This window comes from Miscanthus floridulus, chromosome 5 (assembly GCF_019320115.1).
Source record: "Miscanthus floridulus cultivar M001 chromosome 5, ASM1932011v1, whole genome shotgun sequence".
Classification (NCBI taxonomy): Eukaryota; Viridiplantae; Streptophyta; class Magnoliopsida; order Poales; family Poaceae; genus Miscanthus; species Miscanthus floridulus.
Window position 1 is genome coordinate 128,485,853 of NC_089584.1, and position 21,256 is coordinate 128,507,108.

At 49.2% G+C, this 21,256-nt stretch overlaps 1 pseudogene; it reads right to left on the bottom strand.

Moving 5' to 3' along the window:
- Positions 1-214: 214 nt before the first annotated feature.
- LOC136450735 (BEL1-like homeodomain protein 9) lies at positions 215-6,109 on the bottom strand (annotated as a pseudogene).
- Between the last annotated feature and the right edge of the window lie 15,147 nt (positions 6,110-21,256).

Sequence of the window (21,256 nt, forward strand, 5' to 3'; positions counted from 1 at the left end):
TCTGCATGCTTACTAGCTTAATATACACAAAAGGCTACCAAATCAAAGCTGAAACACCAAGGCCAGTCGGTCATGTTCTACGGCTAGGGGGACAAGTAAAAGCTTCAGCATAGACAGTAGTACTGCAGTAGCAGCATCCCCACTTTTGATCATAAACAGGAGCTACCAGATTTTTTTTTTCATTGGGAATATCTGTATTTTTCAACACTTTGACTTCACTGTGCTTAAGGAGACAATATATTCATCTTAGTTAGGAGTAAATCTCAATTCAGACCAAACAAGTGTGAACTCGGGAAGGTAACCTCCTGATCTCTATTAGCCTAGAAGTCAAATAGCATTTGACAGCACATCGGGCCAACAAGGACTCGCCAATTCAGCAATGTTTTTTTCTCCATTCTCCAAAGAAATTGATTCCAACTGATCAAGCCAAAGCCACCAAGTGATACACTTATATACCATTCTAACATACTAGTAGTGATACAAATACATGCTTGTGCACCATCAGCAAGCTGAGCTCAGCTCAGCTGACCATAAGCAACAATGGCAGCAGCAGCCTTGTCAGCCAACAAAATCATGAACCAAATAGCCACCGATCTCCTTGCCGAAATGCCGGTCCTTGGTTTCCGAAAGAGCCCATCATGTAGGGGTCGCTGATCTCCTCCAGCCCAAAGCGGTGAGCAAGGTTGGGAGGGAGGGACGCCGGGAGCGGCTCGACCATGCAGACCCTATTATTCTGGTGGAGACCAAGGGTGAGGGAGACGCCACCGGTGCCTGTACCACCAATGCCGCTCATTGGCCCTGCCTGCTGGTGGTGCTGTGATGAAGCGAGGCTGTGGTGTGGCGTCGACAGCCGATTGTATGCAAAGGTTACCTGTCCCTGCTGAATAGAGTGGGACATCTCGGAGAGCTCATCTGCAAAGCCCTGGGACGCAGGGATGTTGTGGTTCCTAGTGATGCTGCTGCTTTGGCCGAGCTGAGAGTCGGAAGGATCAGAGGGCTTTCCACTGCTCTCGGACGAATGCTGGGTTTGGTGATGCAACGCGTGCTGGCCCTTGTCGAGAACAGGGTGTTTGTGCACCTGCCTCATCTCGAGGTTGTGGATTTCTTCCACCATTGGCTTCCAAAGACGAACCCTTGCATTAATAAACCAGTTTGATACCTGGACGAGTGTTACATAGGCCATTAGAAAGTTTCAAAGACAAAATACAAGAGATCCACCAAACCTAGTTGAAAAAAATACAACATGGCTATTTACCTGGTTCCGTGTTAAACCCGTCTGTTTAGCAAGCATTTGCTTGTCTCCATCAGTTGGATATCTGGATAATTGAACAATCAAAGTGTGACTGATACAGTATTATTGGAGCTCGTTAAAAGGTAAATTAGTAATCAGTAGTCAACAAAGGTGTACAAAAACAACACGCAATTTGACAATGTACAAGAAACTAAAATGAAACCACCCGAAGATTAGATCATTACATCAAAGACAATCGTTGTGGTCAAGGGCTTCTCATTGCTACATTACTTCCAGGATTGAGCAATGTGATATGTCGAAGCTTACAAAAGGTAGCACTGATTGATATGGGATCTAAACAAAGGACAAAATTGACTAACGGTGGATGGGAAAACTTTTTCGGCCATAGGCCAGGAAAGACTGAAGGGCGGGCATAGTGCAAGCGGTAGAGTCTTACCGCCTGTGACCGGAAGGTCCCAGGTTCGAGTCGCGGTCACCTCGCATTGCACAGGCGAGGGTAAGGCTTGCCACTGACACCCTTCCCCAGACTCCGCACAGAACGGGAGCTCTCTGCACTGAGTACGCCCTTTAGGCCAGGAAAGATTGGTAGCAATAATTAAACAACTGACTGAACTCCAGATACCGGCTCTAAAGTGACAAATTATCAGCAATTCAACATCAAGAGGTTGTACCAATCAATTTGATGTATCGGTTGATACATAATTTAGTAAATAGAAAACTAGAGTTATGGCGACAGACACTTGAGTCAGGGTTTTAGATTGAGCAGAACTAAAACCGAATACATGAGATGCGACTTTGGCGGAGCTGCACAAGAGGAGGGAAGATGTGAGTTTGGAAGGTCAAGTAGTGCCTAAGAAGAATACCTTTCGGTATCTGGGATCGATGCTATAGAGGGATGGAGATATTAATACGGACGTTAGCCGTAGAATCAAAGCAGGATGGATCAAGTGGCGACAAGCTTTTGGGAACTCTGTGACAAGAGGATACCACAAAAGCTAAAAGGCAAGTTTTATAGAACGGTGATTAGACCAGCTATGTTGTATGGAGAAGAATGTTAGCCTACAAAGATTCGACATGTTCATCAACTAAGTGTTGCAGAAATATGTATGTTGCGATGGATTTGTGGTCACAGAAGAATGGACCGAGTTCGGAACGATGATATACGTGATCGCCTAGGGGTAGGACCAATTGAAGAAAAGCTTATCCAACATCGGTTGAGGTGGTTGGACCATGTCCAAAGAAACCTCTAGAAGCACCAGTGCATTGTGGAGTCCTAAGCTAATAATATGAGGAGAGGTAGAGGAAGACCGAAATTGACATGGAGGAGACAATAAAAAGATATTTGAAAGCTTGGGATATACCTAGAGATCTATGTTTGAATGAGTGCTTAGAAAAAGTGCCTGAACCGTGACTTGCTCTTGGTGGGTTTTAACTCTAGCCCACCCTAACTTGCTTGGGACTGAAAGGCTATGTTGTTGTTGTTGTTGGTTGATACATAATTTCAACTTTTAGATCATACATCATGTGAAACGATTGTACTATGAAAACTAGACTTAATCTGCAGATCAAACTGATAAATCATAGTGTCTAGCATAGGTTGGTACTCTATTAATTTGGTTGCAAGTAACCCTCACTTTCAAGTAATGTATGATTGCGATATCATACCCATCAGAAATAGGGTCCGTTACCAAACTAAAGAACAAGACGCCTTAGGATGCTTCGAAGTCATGAGTACTATCTAACAAAGATTGCAGCAGCGGCCTTAGATCCACTAAATTGGTCACTCCAGCATATTTATGATGCGGACAGCTAAAAATGCAGCTCACGAACAGGTATAAAGTCTGACGGTCCATCATGTTACAAACTCCATCGTAATGATTTGGATGCCATGCATTCTATCACGCAAGTTCAACACAATGATTCGGACAAACAGGAATGCTTGCTGTGGTATCAGCAAAACATCTAATCCCATACTCTCCATGCATGTATCAAATCACATATCATCGTTTTAGAATGCATCATGGCACCGTGTTCAACAAACAGCAACACATCATGAACGGTCAAGTTGACAGGTCTCCAATACCCCATCAGCCATCTAAAATAGATATTGAGCTCTAATCCCAACCACTAGTAATTGGCGAGCAACGCAAAACTAATCGTCCTTTAAGCCATGATCGTCTTGAAACAAGTGCAGGGTACAGTATGTAATCATGTCCTAAGGGCATTTGCATTTAACGAACAGTTAAAACCGGCAAGGCGACTTACGGGTGCAGGAAGTGTTCGAAGAGCCAAGCGCGGAGGACAGACACTGCGCGCTCCGGCAGCCCTCTCTGTGGCCGCCAGATGTTGTGCGGCTGGCCGTGGCCGAAGGCAGCTACGCTGCTAGCTCTCTGGAGGGCGGCCGCGCTGCCGCCAGCAAGCCCGAACATGACGATGTCCTTGCTGAGGCCCTCCTTGGCGGCAGCGGCCTTGGTGGTGTTGCGCAGCTGGCTCAGTATCATGCTCTTCAGGCACTTGAAGTGCTTCGCCATGGCTCTCAGCGCCATCGCCGCGAACGGAGCTGCGTTGCTGAACCCGGCGACGGTCTCGAACGAGTTGATCACCGTCTGAACCTGCTGGTAGTACAGCCGATACCTCTTGCAAACCTAGAAAAAAAAAAGGTATTCTTAATTATTGGAATCACAACTTAGTCGAGAGGTTGAATCATCTACATTAGTAAGCAAAGAAGAAACTCTATGTTAGGAAAAGGGAGCAGGGCGCTTTTGTTTGCATGAAGACATGACTTCAACAAAGCAGGCCTGCTTCCCAATTATGGAAGCGAGATGCCCTTAAAGAACTCTGCAGAAAACCAATCGCCTATTCAGGGTTCCAAAAATGGAAGCTAGACACATTTTGTACGTGGAAGCTTGCTGCCCTGCTTGCGGTCGCAGGGGCTACGACGAGCCAAGACACAAGAGGTGACGCCAGTTTTTATCGTCTCGTGACATTAGAAAGAGTTCAAAGCAGTCAACCTCTTTTTACTCCTATAATTTCATGTAGATTACCAGTATACCTCGGAAGCAATTCCTACTGCTAGAGAGCCGATCAAAATAATCGATGTTTATAGAACGAACACGACTGTTCGATGAACAGTACAAACTGTAAAAGCTCACAACCACGTAGTAGTAGTAGTGAGTATAGAGAAAAAAAATCTCAGGAAAAGATGTACCAGGAGTATCAACGGCAGAGGAAATCATCATTAAATCAAAAGCACATGCAACTACAGTGAACAAAAGCAGGCCACAACTGCAGTGACGATGTGACCTGTATAAGCAAGATTCTTCTCCACCCAGAGCGAGCGATAATTGCAATTCCGAAACATGCGAAGAAAAGATGGACACACCATGGAGGATAGATAGCACGAGAAACCAGTTAAGGAGCCAACACAAGCAAGCAAGGTAGCCAGAGCTCACCTCTTCCATCATGGAGATGAGCCTAGTCTTCTTCCACTGCTGCTCGGCGCCGGAGATTGGATCAGCATCCGAGGAGGCGCGGTGGCCTCCGTCCATGTCGTGATCGATGGCTTCCATCGGATCAGCGTCGAGCAGGCCCTCGTCGGAGGTGCTGCGGTCCACGTGCGAGGCGGCGCCCCCGACGTCGCAGATCTCCTCGAGCAGCTTCTCCGCAGGGACGAGGAAACGGGAGCGCCCCAGCACGGCCGCGTAGCCAGTGAAGGGCCCGAAGGGCGCCGAGGGCGCGGCGTGCGCCCTCCTCGGCTGCGGGGGCGCGGGGGGTGGGTTCGAGGACGAGGACGAGAGCGAGAGCGCAAAGTTCTGCGTCGGGATCTGCGACGAGAGCGGCGGGGCGAGGCCGTGCGCCACGACGAGCTGTGCCTGCGCCAGCGTGGGGCTGTGCGGGGAGTAGGACGACGTGGAGGAGGACGCGTAGGAGTAGAACGCCGGTGGCGGCGGCGGCGGCCAGGCTACCCCGGCGTGCTGCTGCTGCTGCGGGGCGGAAGCGGAGTCGTGCGGTGGCGAGTCGTCCGGGGGGAACCGCAGCTTCTCGCGGCGGCTGTGCTGCGGCACGTGGTAGAGCTGCTGCGCGGCGACGTGCTGTGCATGGTGATGCAGCATGAAGTCGCCGTGGCCGTGGCAGTGGGGCTCGGCGCCGCTCCCCGTGCCGCCGCCGTACCCGCCCGCGGCAGATGACATGGCGACCGCGATCAAGCGCGCGGCCTCTCCCCTCCCCGCGTCTCGGGGATCGCGCGCGCTAGCAGCGACGCGATCGGGAGCACCTGGCGGCCTGGAGAGAGCGCGAGGAAGCGTGGACGTGGGCTGAGTGGACGGAGGCAGTAGAGCTGCTACTAGAGGGGAAACGGCTCCGCACTTTCCGAGCGGCGGTCCTGCCTGCGCTCTGCTGCTACCCTGCCCTGGCCTGGCCTGCCGCCGAGCCTTCTCGCCTCCTCCCCTGCCTTTTTATTCCGCCCCCCTTTTCATCCTCTCATCCCAGCTTTGCCCCGGCCCGTCCCGGACTCAACTGCTGGCTGCTGCCGCTGTCGTTGGGTTCCGGGTGCCTTTCTTTCGGCAAAGCCGAGACCGGGGAACTGAACTCTGAACTCGACCTTGAAGAGGCCGCGGGCGGAGGTGAAAAGAAGAGGCTAGCTAGCTGCGGCCTGTGCCCGCTGGAGGGGTAGGGCGATGGTGAGGAGGCCGCCGTGAAAGCGAAAGGAGAAAAGGGCAGAGAGACCAGACCAGGTGAGGTGAGGGGCGTGAGGCGCGAGCGCGACGGCAGCAGGGGTGCAGCGGGACGGGTAAAAATAGACAGCGCCCGCCCGCCTCTTGGCGATTGGCGTCGCGTCCAGGAGGTGGGCGCCCGTGCCAGCGCCAGTACGTGCCTGCGCCTGTCCGTCCTCCCCCCCTACGGCTGGTTATAATCCGTCCGCCTCTTGGCGCGGCCTGCGGGCGGGAGACGGCTTGGAGGAGGCGGAGGGGGGGTAGTGCGGTGCCTGGCTGGGGATGGTACTCGGTTTGACCACTCCGGGGAGCAGGAGTAGAAGACATTCGATGTGCAGCGCGATTAAGTCCCTTAATTATGTCCCTATATCATATCGGATATTTGACACATTGCTAAGTATTAAATATAGACTAAAAAATAATTAATTATAGAGATTGCAACTAATTTATGAGACAAAATTTTTAAGTCTAATTGGTCCATGATTTGACGATGTTGTGCTACAGTAACATGCGCTAATGATGAATTAATTAGACTTTAATAAATTCGTTTCGTGGATTGGTGAGAACTTCTGTAATTTATTTTATTATTACTATCAACATTTTCATATGACACATTGCCGTGACACCAATGTGATATCCTAAACTTTACTTCGTCAATTTAAACACCACGTAGATGTAATATGTACTCGAACGAACTGGGCTCCATAGTGGCATTTTTTGTTCGGCTGGTATTAAAGTCGGCTGATAAGCCGACTAAAGCTGATTTTTTATGAAAAATAAATACTATTGATTCTAGCTGATAATTTCAAGTGAACAGGTCCGGAAGTCCCAGCCCCAACTACTGCTGCTGCACGACCGCTTCTGCTGCGTGCTCCTAAATGCTTAAGGGCCTCTTTGGCAGGGCTCCGGCTCCGGCTCCGGCCTATCGACCGCCCAGGGGCCGATACCCGGTTACTGTTCACCGAAGCCGTTTTTCTCTCTCCTCCTTTTCTCTCATTGACACAACCAGAGTCGGAGAAGCTTGTTTTTCTAGCTCCACGGCTCCGACTCCTGCAGGCACCTGTCGGCCGCTAGGCGGTCGACACCCTGCTATAGTGTAGGCACCGAAGTCCTGCCAAAGCGAGCCTAAATCAATGCGCCCATGCGCCACACACCGCTGCGTGTACTACTAAAGAGGACAGTAATTCTCAAAAATAGAATGCTTTGCAGGACTATGACCAGTTTTCACTAAACCAGGCACGGATCAACCAAACTATTCCCTTTGGCTGCTTGCGTGGGAGTCCTACTTGTTGAACTATTCTTATCACATGGTAATAGATCTAGTTGGGTACATTATCGTAAACGGATAACATGTCCTAGTACATAGTACATGAACTAGACAGAGATTAGAGAGAGAGGTAGTACTAGGTTACTGACCATTGTAGGCTTTCGATCCGCTCGCGTTCGCCATGGAATCGGTGTCTGTACTAGGGCAGCGACGGTCGGTGAAGACGGCGTCGATGATGTGTGGTGACAACCGACAGTGAAGGCAGTGGAGTCCGATGACGTAGTCCGGAGGCGACGTAATGCCGTGGTGGAGGTGCTTCCCATCACTGGCTGCGCCCCTCACTAGATCAGGTTTAGGGTTTGTCGGTAGGGAGCTCGGCTCAGGTGAACCTCGTGACTTAAGCCACCGGCCTCCACCTTTATTTATTGTGCAGTGTGACAGGGACCCTCCAGCCATAGTGAGCTGGATGCCCCCGATCAAGGCACGGACCAAGGGCCCAACCGGGCCGTTGGGCTCAGTTTGGGATTAGAGATTAATCTAACAATCTCTCCATTGATCTCCTACCATCTTTCAATTTCATATCATTTACTTTTGTTCATTTTATTACAGATTAGTGCATAGAGCATGTTTCATCGTCATGGTCAATTGCCGATAGATTTAATAGTTACAACACACCACTCTGTTCTGAAATAAATACTTAACTTTTGGGCCTTCTTTTATCCAGGAATTATAGGTTTTTCCTTCAACCCATGTCGGCTACATGTTCTCTGAACACGTTGGGTGATAAGCCTTTTGTAAGCGGATCCGCAAGCGTCTTTTCGGTGCTTATATGCTCAAGACTTATAATATGATCCCGGACTTTATCTTTCACAACATAATACTTTATGTCAATGTGTTTGACAGCACCACTTGACTTATTGTTGTGAGCATAATGTATTATCGGATTCTTATCGTAGTATAACTTAAGTGGTCTATAGATGTCGTCAACCACCTTCAAACCGGGTATGAACTTCTTTAGACAGTTCACCTGCCCCATTGCCTCATAACACGCTACAAACTCGGCATACATTGTGGACAATATAATGACGGTTTGCTTTGAGCTTTTCTATAAAATAGCTCCTCCTACGAGAGTGAATACATATCCAGACGTAGATTTTCTATCATCTTCCGTATAATCAGAATCTGAATATCCCACTATAAGGAGTGAATCAGATCTTCTATACATCATCATGAGGCCTTTTGTTCCTTGTAAATAACGCAAGACTTTATTTACTAATTTCCAGTGTTCTGTTACAGGATTGCTCTGGAATCTGCCAAGTAACCCACTAACAAATGCCAAGTCAGGACACGTACATACTTGAGCATATTGTAAGCTTCCGACAGTTGAAGCATATGGAACCGCTTTTTTATCGATCTCATATTGGTTCCTGTGGTATTGAAAATCCCTATATGTATGCCTTTAAGATCCTTTCTATGTATGCCTTTTGTGCATACTGAGTTTCTTTAAGATCCTTTCTATACATGTCTTTTGTGACAGTCCTAATACCCCTTTACTTCTATTTCGGTGAATCTCGATCCTTATAACGAACGAGGCTTCACCAAGATCTTTCATATCAAATTTTGAGGACAAAAACTTCTTTGTCTCCAGTAGTAGACTAACATTACTATTAGCATGTGGGGGTATTAACCCCTATACCCTTACGGCTAGGCTTGGGCCAGCCCGGACCAGGGGGTTTGGCCCACTAGAAGACGACGCATGGTCCGGCCAATTTGCTCGGAGTCTCACGCAAGGAATCAAGGCAGACTTGGAGATCAAGCAAGATCCCGGTCGGTTAGAATAGGAATCCTTATTCGGCCACTTATGGTAATTATAACAGGTTAGGATTAGTTTCCAGATCTGTAACCCTGCCCTCCAGACTATATAAGGCGGGTAGGGGACCCCTATCAAAAACATTTCTCATTGACATACAACAATACAATCAGACGCAGGACGTAGGTATTACACCTTCACGGTGGCCGAACCTGGATAAAACCTCGTGTCTGTCTTACGTCACCATCTTGTTTGTAGCTTGCGCATCTGTCTGTCGATAATCTACTACCTTGGGCATACCCCTAGGTAGACTATCGACCATATTTCATCAACAGTGGCGTGCCAGGTAGGGGGTGTGCGTACTACTCTCTAGACGAACAAGATGGTCATCATCCCCGATTCCATGACTACGCCGAACGGCCTCATGTTCACCATCGGCCAGATCACCTGGACCACTAGCTCCGACAACTTCATCGCCATGACCACGGAGGAGGCGCGGATCCAATCTACATCGACCACTGCTTCACCAGCATCAGCTACGGCTCCGACCACATTGGATCTGGCTCCGGCCACACCAGCATCGTCTTCAGCCACGCCGACAACCCATCGTCCGCTTCCTCGCTACAAAGGGAGGCAGATCGACAACACCGACCTGCTCGACTCCATCGATCGGGTCGGCACCAAGCTTACTAAAACCCTAGCTCTGGTAGATTCGATTCAAAATCAACCTACTGAGTAGGTAACCACTATCCATAACAGATCTACCCGACCAGCTCAGGCCAGTCATCCTGCACGACTCGGTACAGATCTCGTGGTCACGTCTACTCCTGAAGGGCGCTCCGTTCATTGCCGACCAGCCCTCGCGACGGGTCTCTGGCTCTCCAAGTGCAAAGCCTCGATGGAGAACTACCAGGCTCAGCCCTACGGCCTGTGAAACACTGCTTCCAACTACGCGCACAATATACAACGCTACTCAGATCTATGTTCTATACATCGACCTCGGCCAAAGCCACGCAACTTTGTCAATATGGTTCAGATCGAAGAGTATCAAGAAGGATCGGTCCACACAGTTCAAGAGGGTAGTTCAAGCTCCCTATCCAGCATCGCATCTATTGGCTTCGTCCACACTGAGCTCTAGCGTCATGACAATGAAGAAGCTGAATACGATCTGGATATCCCAGACCACTCCCCGGCTTTCCCATGATTCCCATCTTTCCCACCAAGGCGAGGAGACTTGATCAATATCGTCAGTAATGATGAACCACCGACAGTTGGTGAAATAGAACAAGAAAGGATAGCACGCAAAGCATGCAATATTGACCGGTTTAATAGCAGACAAGCCGAAGCCGAGGCAGAAGAGGAGGCACGATGCATAAGGTTCTAGCCATGTGATCTCAACAATGCCTTTGATAGGGTAGGGAAAAGTAGGCCTTCAGGACTCTGAGCGCCAATGTAGATGTTGCCATGGCGACAATGCAACGACTACCCAATACCCTAGAAATCCAAGCAATTTGTGATGATGTACAAGCCTACCTGACGGCTGCTATAGCCTAGACCGCAGAGATTGCAAACCAAGCCCGGGTTCCATCTGTCTCAGTCGAATCAAGCCACAGTTGCCAGTACTCAAGTCGCCCATAGTCACCCAACCAACGTGGCTCGTGCAACAATGACCCATCCGACAACCGTCACGGTGGAAATGATGGTCATGATGGTGGTCGGGATGACAACCACCGCAACAACCGGGACGATAATCGACGAGACAACCGCGACAATCGCCGTGGTAACCACGGTCGTAGGGTCAACTAGGATGGCAATCGGGATTGTTGTGATGGCAATAATGATCTCCACCATTCCCTCAGAGAACGCGATCTGTGCGATCGCATTAACCAAAGAGCCAACGATCGAACATCCCACGAAAGTTATCGCCGTATAGAATATGATACTACCCACGGCCCTCCAGGTTTGAAGCAGTTTACTCCTCACCTTTGCCAAGTCATATGGCCTAAAAACTTCAAGCTCAAAAAACTCCAGAAGTATGACAGCAAGGAGAACCCCGAGTTATGGGTCATACCCTACGAAACCACATGCAGATTAGCCATGGCTGATGAGCACATCATATCTAATTACTTTCCAGGCACCGTCGGCCATGCAGGCCACCAATGGCTGGTCAGCTTGCTAGTGAACTACTTTGATTCTTGGTAAGAGCTCAAGCAAGCATTCATTGACAACTTCATTGCTACTTGCGAACAACCCAGCAACAAATGTGATCTACAGCGGATTCGAGATCACAAAGATGAGCCATTGCGCGAGTATGTCCGATGCTTCTCGGAGATGCATATCAAGGTCCCGTCAATCTCCGACAACAAGGCAATCGAAGCTTTCATTACTAGTCTCCGCTTCCACGATGCCCTAAGAGACAAGCTCCTCCACAAAAGACCTGAATTAGTCATAGCACTCCTAGCCACTGCTAAAAAATATGCGGATGGCGATGATGCTAAAAAGATAATCATCGAAGAAGCAGCAAGGGTTCCACGCTCTGACCACCCCCCACACCGTGACGACTACCACAACAACCGTGGTCAAAATGACAATTTTGATCACCGCAACCAACGCAATGATTCTCGTGACCACCGCGACCAGCGTAATCAGCGACGTAATCATCGTGATGATTACAGGGGCAAGCGTGCTCGGGAAGATGATGGTAAAGTCAACACCATTAAAAAAGGTGGCGGACGTCGCAACTACAAAGAAGACTACGCTGAAGCATCGAAAGGACCCTGCCAGCTCCATCCCAAGTCAAACCATACCATAGACAATTGTTGTGTTCTCAAATCTATCTACACGCGCCAATAGGCTCCAGATACATCCGACAAGCCTAACGACATAGGGGCAGCGTAACGAGGACAATGATGATGAAGACGCAGATCCCCGTCACAAGTACATCAAGCCAACCGACCATGTCCAGACCATCATTGGGGGGCAGAGTGTCCATCGAGACCAAACGAGAACGCAAGCTGCTCGCCCGCGCTTGCTTGAACATGGCCAATGCTAACAACCTCGTTGTCGATCCACGGCTCCCTCCTTGGTCTCACCGCAAGATCTCCTTCAGCAGAAAGGACCAATGGGCTGCAATACCTAAGCTAGGGCATTTTTCTCTGGTTCTCGATCCTTGTATCAACAAAGGTTAGTTCGATAGGGTGCTAATTAATGGCAGCAGTTTCATCGATATACTGTTCGAGAATAGTTTGCCAGCCCTAAAGATAACCCAGGCTGATCTCAAGCCATACAAGGCATAGTTCTGGGGTGTTCTCCCTGGATAGAGCTCCACACCTCTTGGGCAGATCACGCTACCTGTGCAATTTGGTACCCTAGACCACTTCCGCACCGACTATGTAAAGATGTGCATGCAGCCCGTGGGCCAAAGGCCCGGCCCAAAGCACGGTTATTGGGCCCGACCCGAGCACGGCACGGCCCGAACCCTAACCGGGCCCGTGCTGGCCCGAAGCCCGTAGCAGGCCGGGCTTGGGCTAAGGCCTCGGCCCGCCGGGCGGCACGGCACGGCCCGTTTTACAACGGCCGGCCCGGTGGAGGCCCGTTTTAATTTATTGAGCTGGTCGTACTATTTTCCTTTCTAGGGTTTTATCTCACGAGGTGTGAGTTTTACCTAGAATGGTTTTTAATGAGGCGGCATTGCATAAAAAGCTCAAATATTTTGTCATCCGGTGTTTCTGTGATCGTTAAATATGAATATGTGAACCTGTGATTGTGTTGTTAAATATGGTGTTTACTGTGTAACGGGCTATGGGCCGGCCCGATGGACCAGTGGGCCGCGGGCTCAACGGGCTGGCACGGCCCGATATTCGGCCCACGGACCGTGCCTGGGCCGTCCGACAGGCACGGTGGACTGTTCAGGCACGGCCCGGTGGCCCGGCGGGCCAAAAGGGCCCGAGCCCGATCGGGCCGTGCCTGGCCCGGGCTCAGGCCGTGCCGTGCCGTGCTGGCCCGTTGCTCATCTTTGCGACTATGTCAACTTCATGGTCGCCGACTTCGAAGGCACCTACTATCCTATCCTTGGTCGACCAGCACTCACCAAGTTCATGGCCATACCTCACTATAGATATTTGGTGCTCAAGATGTCTACTGAGAAGAGGGTTCTAACTCTCAGGGGTAACGTATACGCAGCTTACACCTGTGAGGATGATAGCTTCAAAATAGTAGAGGCTCATGACCTCTCTATTCGTATGGCTGAGACCAAGCTCGATGCCAAGAAGACCCCAGCCGATCACCTGGAGATCTTAGAGCTTGAGGCCCCAGGCAAGAACATCAAATCCAAAGAGCACAAAGAGATCCAGCTGGTCGATAGTAATTCCAGCAAAACGGCCCTTATCGGGGCCAACCTGGATCCTAAATAGGAAGATACGCTCGTCAGGTTCTTGAGAAGCAACATGAGTGTGTTCGCATGGAAACCCGCTGACATGCCTGATGTACCTCAAAACTTGATTGAGCACTCCTTAAATATCGATGGCAAGGCCAAACCCATCAAGCAGAAGCTACGACGGTTTGCTCACGACAAAAAGGAGTCTATTAGGGTAGAAGTTACATGGTTAGCCAACCTGGTTCTTATACGCAAAAAGAATAAGGAATAGAGAATGTGTATTGATTACACTGATCTCAAGAAACACTGCCCTAAAGACTCCTTCAGCTTACCTCGCATAGACGAGGTTGTAGATTCAACTACCGGTTGCGAGCTGCTTTCCTTTCTCGATTGCTACCCTGGTTTTCACCAGATCGCTCTCAAAAAGGACAACCAGATCAAGACATCCTTCATCATGCCCTTCGACGCCTACTGCTACACGACCATATCGTTCAGGCTTAAGAATGCTGGGGTTACCTACCAACACGCCATACAAGCCTGCCTCAAAGACACGATAAAAGACGACCTCATCGAGGCTTATGTTGACGATGTAGTTGTTAAAACCAAGGAAGCATACACCCTTGTCGACAACCTTGAACATACCTTTGTAGCCCTTAACACATTCCAATGGAAATTAAACCCAAAGAAGTGCATCTTTAGTGTTCCATCTGGTATACTACTCGGCAACGTCCTTAGTCACGACGGCATACGCCCTAATCCAGAGAAATTAAAAGCTATCTTGGACATGAAGCCACCCAAAAAGGTGAAGGATGTTCAGAAGCTTACCAGATGCATGGCTGCCCTTAGTCGTTTCATATCCAGATTAGGCGAAAAAGGACTACCATTTTTCTAGCTGCTCAAAGCATCCAAGAAGTTTGAGTGGTCGGAGGAAGCAGACGTTGCCTTTACATAGCTAAAACAATTCCTTATATCACCTCCGGTCCTCACTGCTCCCAGAGAAGACGAAACCCTCCTGCTTTATATTGCGGCAACTAATCGAGTGGTCTCCACTGCCATGGTAGTCGAGCGCGACAAGCCCAGCCATGTCTACAAGGTACAACGACCAATTTATTTCATCAGTGAGGTGCTCAATGAATCTAAGACCATGTAGCCACAGATTCAGAAACTGATCTATGCCATACTAATTACATCCCGAAAGTTGAAACACTACTTTGACGGATATCGTGTGGTGGTCATGACCGAGTACCCTCTGGGAGACATCATTCGCAACAAGGATGCAAACGGGCACATCATCAAATGGGCAATGGAGCTATGCCCTTTCTCCTTGGAATTTACAAGCCGTACTACAATCAAGTCTCAGGCACTTGTTGATTTCACCATCGAGTGGACAGACTTAAGCACACCTGCCTCTCAAGGGACCATCGAGTATTGGATGATGTACTTTGACGGCTCTCTCAACATCGATGGTGTAGGAGCAGGAGTCCTTTTTGTATCACCATCTAGGGAGCAGCTCCGATATGTCCTCAGGATTTATTTCTCGGCGTCTAATAATGCCGCCGAGTACGAAGCATGCCTACATGGTCTGCGCATTGTGGTCGAGCTCGGTGTCAAGCCATAGCCGATGTAGAGAAGCTAGTCCACCATTGTGAAGGTTATCAGTTTTTTGCCAAGAGAATCCACGTACCAGCACATGAGATTCAGACTATACCAGCCTCCTGGCCCTTCGCATGCTGGGGACTGGATATGATTGGGCCTTTTAAACCGGCCCCTGGGAAATTTACATGTGTCTTTGTGCTGATCGATAAGTTCTCCAAGTGGATGGAGTACATGCCCCTGGTCAAGGCATCTTCAGAAAAGGCTGTCGCATTTCTTGACCAGGTCATCCACCGCTTCGGCATACCCAACAGCATCATAACTGATCTGGGTACTCAGTTCACTAGGAATGTTTTTTGGGACTTCTACGATAAAAGGAGTATAGTAATAAAATACGTCTCGGTGACACACCCTAGAGCTAATGGACAGGTCGAGTGGGCAAATGGTATGATTCTGGATGCAGTTAAGAAGGGGATGTATAGAGAGAATGACAAAGCTCCTAGAAGATGGCTCAAAGAGCTACCAGTTGTGGTCTGGGGTCTCAGAACCCAGCCCAGTTGCAATTCCAGCGTATCACCATAGTTTATGGTTTATGGCGCTGAGGCAGTGCTCCCAGCAGATATAGCATTCAGATCGGCACGGTAGAGAACTTCGACAAAGATAAGGCCAATGAAGTGCGGGAGCTAGAAGTGAATAGTGCAGAGGAGAAGTGGCTCGATTCTTGCATACGTACAGCCAAATACCTTGCTGTTTTACGCAGGTACTATAACAAGAATGTCAAGGAGTGATTCTTCATGGTTGGGGACCTGGTCCTAAAGTGGAAGATGAATTAGACCGGTGTCCACAAACTCACAACCCCATGGGAAGGACCCTTCATGATCAAGGAGGTTACACGCCCTACATCTTACAGGTTAGCTCGCCTAGACGGAACAGACGTACCCAATTCCTGGCACATCGACAAGCTTAGACATTTCTATGCTTAGCTACTAAGATATGTACCCCTCTTGTACTTTTGATTTATTTCAAATAAAGCTATTATGATTTCTTCGACCACTCTAATGTGTCACTTCGAAGTCTATTGTTATTCTAACTCTACCAGTTAAAACCAACCACCATTCCTTCTTGGGTTCTCGGAGCAGGCCCTGTCTTTGGTTCCTCCCAACGCGTGCATGGGATCCGCTCTCTATGCTACGGGTGATCGGCAGGTGCTCTCTGGTTTGACCTGTGTGTTTCTACGTGTGCATAAGCTACGCACCTCACACTCTGACCGCAAGGCAAACTAGGGCCATACAAACCTTTCAGGATGACGTGTTGACTAAACTGATACAACTAAATAGAACGCCAACACGTTCTAACTTAGTTAAATCAACACGATATCTGAGCTTAAACATGTTTTCTACAAAACAAACAAGCTTATGTCAAAATACAGTTACGTTATTACAAGCTTGCCTGAAAAGGTCCAAGTTTACAATAACCCAACTATATCTTCTTCTACAGCTATAGCCTACAATATTGGCTGGTCGGGGCATGCAGCGCCTGCTGCTCGCTAGGCCTGACATCGTGCTCGGGTCTCGGGGACTCTGGCATTGATCGAGCTGAAGAAGATGGCCCCGTCGATGCCTGGCTGGTCGAGACAGTAGGCTTCACCGGTTGGCTTGAAAATGGCAGTGCTCCCAGCTGACTTGTTGACGGTGTTCCTTGTACGGGTGGTGTCGCACCTCCACATAGGTTAATATCACCAATTATTTTCACTGACAATTCCAGCTAGATCATCCGTAGCTCCTCGGCCTTGTTTGGATCTACCTCCTTTGGGTATCCAGCCTTCAGGCGCTTGAGATCGATCAGGGGGTAGTGAGCACGTACCATGCTTAGCACATATGCGCCTGCGTACTCTCCCGCCTCCTTCACGAACTTTTAGAACCATCCCCATACCTTTTGGCATCTCTCGATCAACCCCAGCTGCGGTGTCCTTGGCACATCTTCTGCTAACGCCGGATCGATGAGGTTAAGGACTAGCAGAATGCCCTTTGCCACCTCCTGGGGCCAGCTTTTCCAGGTGTCACGGTCCTTGGTGATCTCTTGACATTGCGCCTTCTAGCCATCATGGTCTTTCATCATGGCTTCTAGATGCTTCTTTGCATTGATTTTTATAACTGCAAACCGCACACGCTATTAAAATGTTAGACCAAGCCAAACTACGGTAGGCAACAAAAATGAGCAAAGGCGGTTGGACAACTTACCTTTCAGCTCCTCTGTCATCTTGGTCGTGTGGTCCCGGAGCTACGACTGGTCTTGCGCTAGTTTTTTGTTGTCCTCATTTAGGCGATCACACTCCATGACTGCACGACTATTCTCCTCTCGGAGACGGATCACTTCAACTTCTAAGCCTACACAACAGCTATTACTACCAACAACACAACAGCATTTGTCAGTAGTCGGTATGATAAAATGGCTACTTACTTATTCTTTCCCGCTCTTTATTACTGAGCTAGATGACCAGGTTCTAGTTTTGGGACTCTTGCACCGTCTTTTCATGATTAGCGGCTTCAAGTCGCTGGCGCAAGCATTCCACCTCCGCCATCAGCTCCTTGTTGCTTGCAGCGATCCCCTCGATCTGGTCGAAGCATTTCTTGCGGTACCTTGCGGTCTTCATTAAGTCCTATGTGCAGATAGCTAAGTAAGACAACTACGACTAGACAGCAAGACCAGGGCATGAAGCAAAGCTTTCCTGCACCTCCGTCACAAGCCGTTTCATCGTCCGTTCAAATTTCTTGGTTTCTTCGACCTCCGAGATTTCCACATGGACAACCCATTGGTCGTTCCACCAACACGACACATACACATGTTGTCGCTTGTCTTGCGGATGACCTAGGACCTCCTCCACCTTGTCCTCTTTAGGCTCTTCTTTGGGTCCTAGTGCTGGCCTGGCGTCAGCAGCATCTATGATCACCACAGCCTTCCCATGAGCTGCAGCATTGGTAGATGTGGTATGTGCTCTCACCTCCGGCCGCTGCACCTCAGTCTGCTCTGTTACCCTCGACACTGAGGTGTTGCCCTCAGTAGGTTTAGCGCTCGAAGCACTCTTGCCTGGCTCGGCTGGTTCCTCGACCACCTGCTCGGGGACTGTTGTCTGACTGCTTGCTTGCTGAGGCCTCGATGGATCTTCTACTATGGGTTCCTCGATGGTCGACTGCTGGGCAGTCTGCTCTGCACTTATTGGTGGCACCATGCCACTTTCGGCTAGCTGGTCTGGACTTTCGGTGGACACCGAGCTAGTACATCCGAGATAAGTTCAGAAGGCAATCATATTAAATGCAAGTTGCTAATTTATATCAAGATTACAAATACTTACATGTTGGAAGCATGGAATGATGTGGAGAAGGCGCATCTCTTTGGCCATACTTGCTCCACGTGTTGTGTGGATGACTCCTGGTCTCCCTCTACATCCAACACTCTCGCTGGGCCTTGGTGCTCGACTCCTCCGCCACTTGTCCTACACGCTGCAGTGGTCGGTGGTGTGCTCGGTTGAGTTGTCGCTCCCATCGCCAGTCACATTCCTTGCCCACATACTCCCAAGGTCGACCCGGCTACATCCTTTACCACCGTCGGCGATGTGGGTCCCACAGGTGTGGAGGACCTACCTTGCTCCGTTGACTCCAGTTGCTTCCTCCTTTTTCAAGGGACAAGTTGAAAGGTGTCTACATCTTCTCCCTCCTCTGCGCCATCGTCCGGCCAGGCAAAAATCGCCTGCCAATGCTTGTCGGTCGGGTTCTCCCCTGGGTCCCCCTCGGGCTCATTGATATTTAGCGCCCCCTCGGTGAGCAGGGTGGTTACTAATCTCTTCTTCGACTGTTTGGGGGTAGCCGATCGCTTACCAGCGGCTTTGGCCGCTGCCTCCTCTCCAGCTCTGAGCATCGTCCAATCAATGTCCTCGTCCTCGATCTCGACGCTGGTCTAGGTGGTGGGATCAGCTCCTTGTGGCCACTCCACTCCAGGGGGTGGCGACACAAACACTATTGCTCTATCCTGACCATTAACCTGGGTAACAAAAGGGAGTGAACATAGTAAGTTTCCACTTATCCTACCACAATATAAGACTACGGGTACAAGGCAAGATGAGTTACCTTTGGGGGATGTCGGGCAAGCTTGAAAGCATGCTCGATGTCGCTCAATCTGGTATAATTTGGATCGGCTAAGTTAAATAGCTCGCCAATTCTGGCTTTGACTTCGATTTTGTCAAGCGCCCCCTGCCTCATCCTCATCGGGTCCATGCTCCCTCGATACTCATAGCCAGGATGTACCCTCCTCTAGCAGGGCTGGATCCGTTGGCTGATGAAGCTCCTGACCATGCTCGAACCATCCAGTTTTTTCCATGGGATCATTCCAAATATTTCTAGAATCTGTTCCAGATGCTTGGGCTTCTCTGACCAGCTTGTCCTCTTCTCTGGAATGTAGCCCACATCGCACAGCATGATCGTGTTCGGCTCTTCACGGATGTAGAACCATTTCTTGTACCAGTCGTCGAGCGATGTGTTCCATGGGTAGTGCAGGTACTGGGCTTTCATGCCGTCACGGAGGTTGAGGTGCACACTCCCAGCTATCTTCGAACCACCGCTTCTTTTCTTCCACAGACAGAAAAGATGGTGGAAAAAATCGAAATGGGACTGGAAGCCGCCATATGCTTCGCAGAGATGTATAAAAGTGGTGACAAGGAGGATCGAGTTGGGATATAGATTGCAAATCCTAATCTCGTAGTAAAGACATAGCCCCTGAAGAAACGGATGTATCGGAACCCCAAATCCTTGTTTAAAGAAATCCTCGAACACCATGATCTCACCTAGTTGTGGATCGGGGTACCCCTCACCCTCCGGCACACGCCATCCTGCAAGCTCCTTGTTGTGGAGTACCCCCATGGTGATGAGGTCTTCAATGGTCTGCTCATTGCTTTTCGATTTCCACCACTCCTTCATCATGACCCCTTCTTTCTTCTGTGCATCACTTTTCGCCAAGACTCCAGCCTTGCTGGTGAATGGGGAAATGGCGGCGGATCGATTGGTGGCAATTTTGGATGTATTAGGGTTGGCAAGAGGAAGAAAAAAGCTACGGCTGTGAATGGCAATGGGGTTTAGTAAATAGTAACTGACCTATCATATACCGTATTTAACCCAAGAGTTATGCCGTTTCGTCTGCCTAGGATTCTATGGGGACGTGCGCACACGCCGCAGACGGTTGCTTTCATGTTTGTAGCATTACTTAGCCTTGAGATCTATGCCAGTATATGCGTCTCTTCGTTGCAAGTGTGGGAGGGCCCACGCAGATGCACCTACTGATAGGTGCCATGCAACTGTTTGCTTGACAAGACAAAAAGGCAGTATGACGTGCTATACCCGTCTACTTTTTTGACCACACGTGTCAGATTAGACTTGACAGAACAAGTAAATAAATAAATACATAAAATAATAGTACAAGTGGCATATGGTTTTTTGCCACACTTTTTGTGCTTGGGGATTGTCCCGACCACCCTCGTGCTCGGGGACTATCGTGACTATCCTTGTGCTCGGGGACTGTCTAGACCACCATCGTGCTCGAGAACTATCTAGACCACCATCATGCTCGGGGACTGTTCTGACCACTCTCGTGCTCGGGGACTGCCCCGACCACTCTCCGACCATTGCTTGGAGACCGCTCTCCTCGGCTATATGTGATTTGTACTCACATACAGTTGAGAGGCATTTATTTTTTCTCACTTAGACCTTGCTACAAGACTGATACCTCGCCTTCCAGTAAGCTCAGGGACTACATCGGTACGATGCACCTGCCGATGCATCTCGTATCGCTTGTACGATGATTGGATTCTCAACTTAATTGGGAATTCTTTTTAGACCCTGGCACCACATGCCTACATCACCTACTATCAGGCTCAGGGACTAAGTGGGCACACTTCATCTTGTGGTGAATGTGCTTATTTTATCGACCCTACACTCTGACTGTTGGCCATAACTACTATTGTACAAGGGTCATTTACATTTCTTTTTAGAAATACAAGTGGGCACACTTGATCAGGAAAGAAATCTTTTTCTTTTTTCTTTAGAGCACCATGCATTCTTCGAACAACCGGAATCTTCGACTATAATCGTGGTCTACTGCTCTTAGTGCTAACTAGAATACTAGCACATTTGCTTGGTCAATGTTTCAACCAGTTGGAGATGACATGAAGACAGATCGCATTAGCCGAAGAAGAACGAAC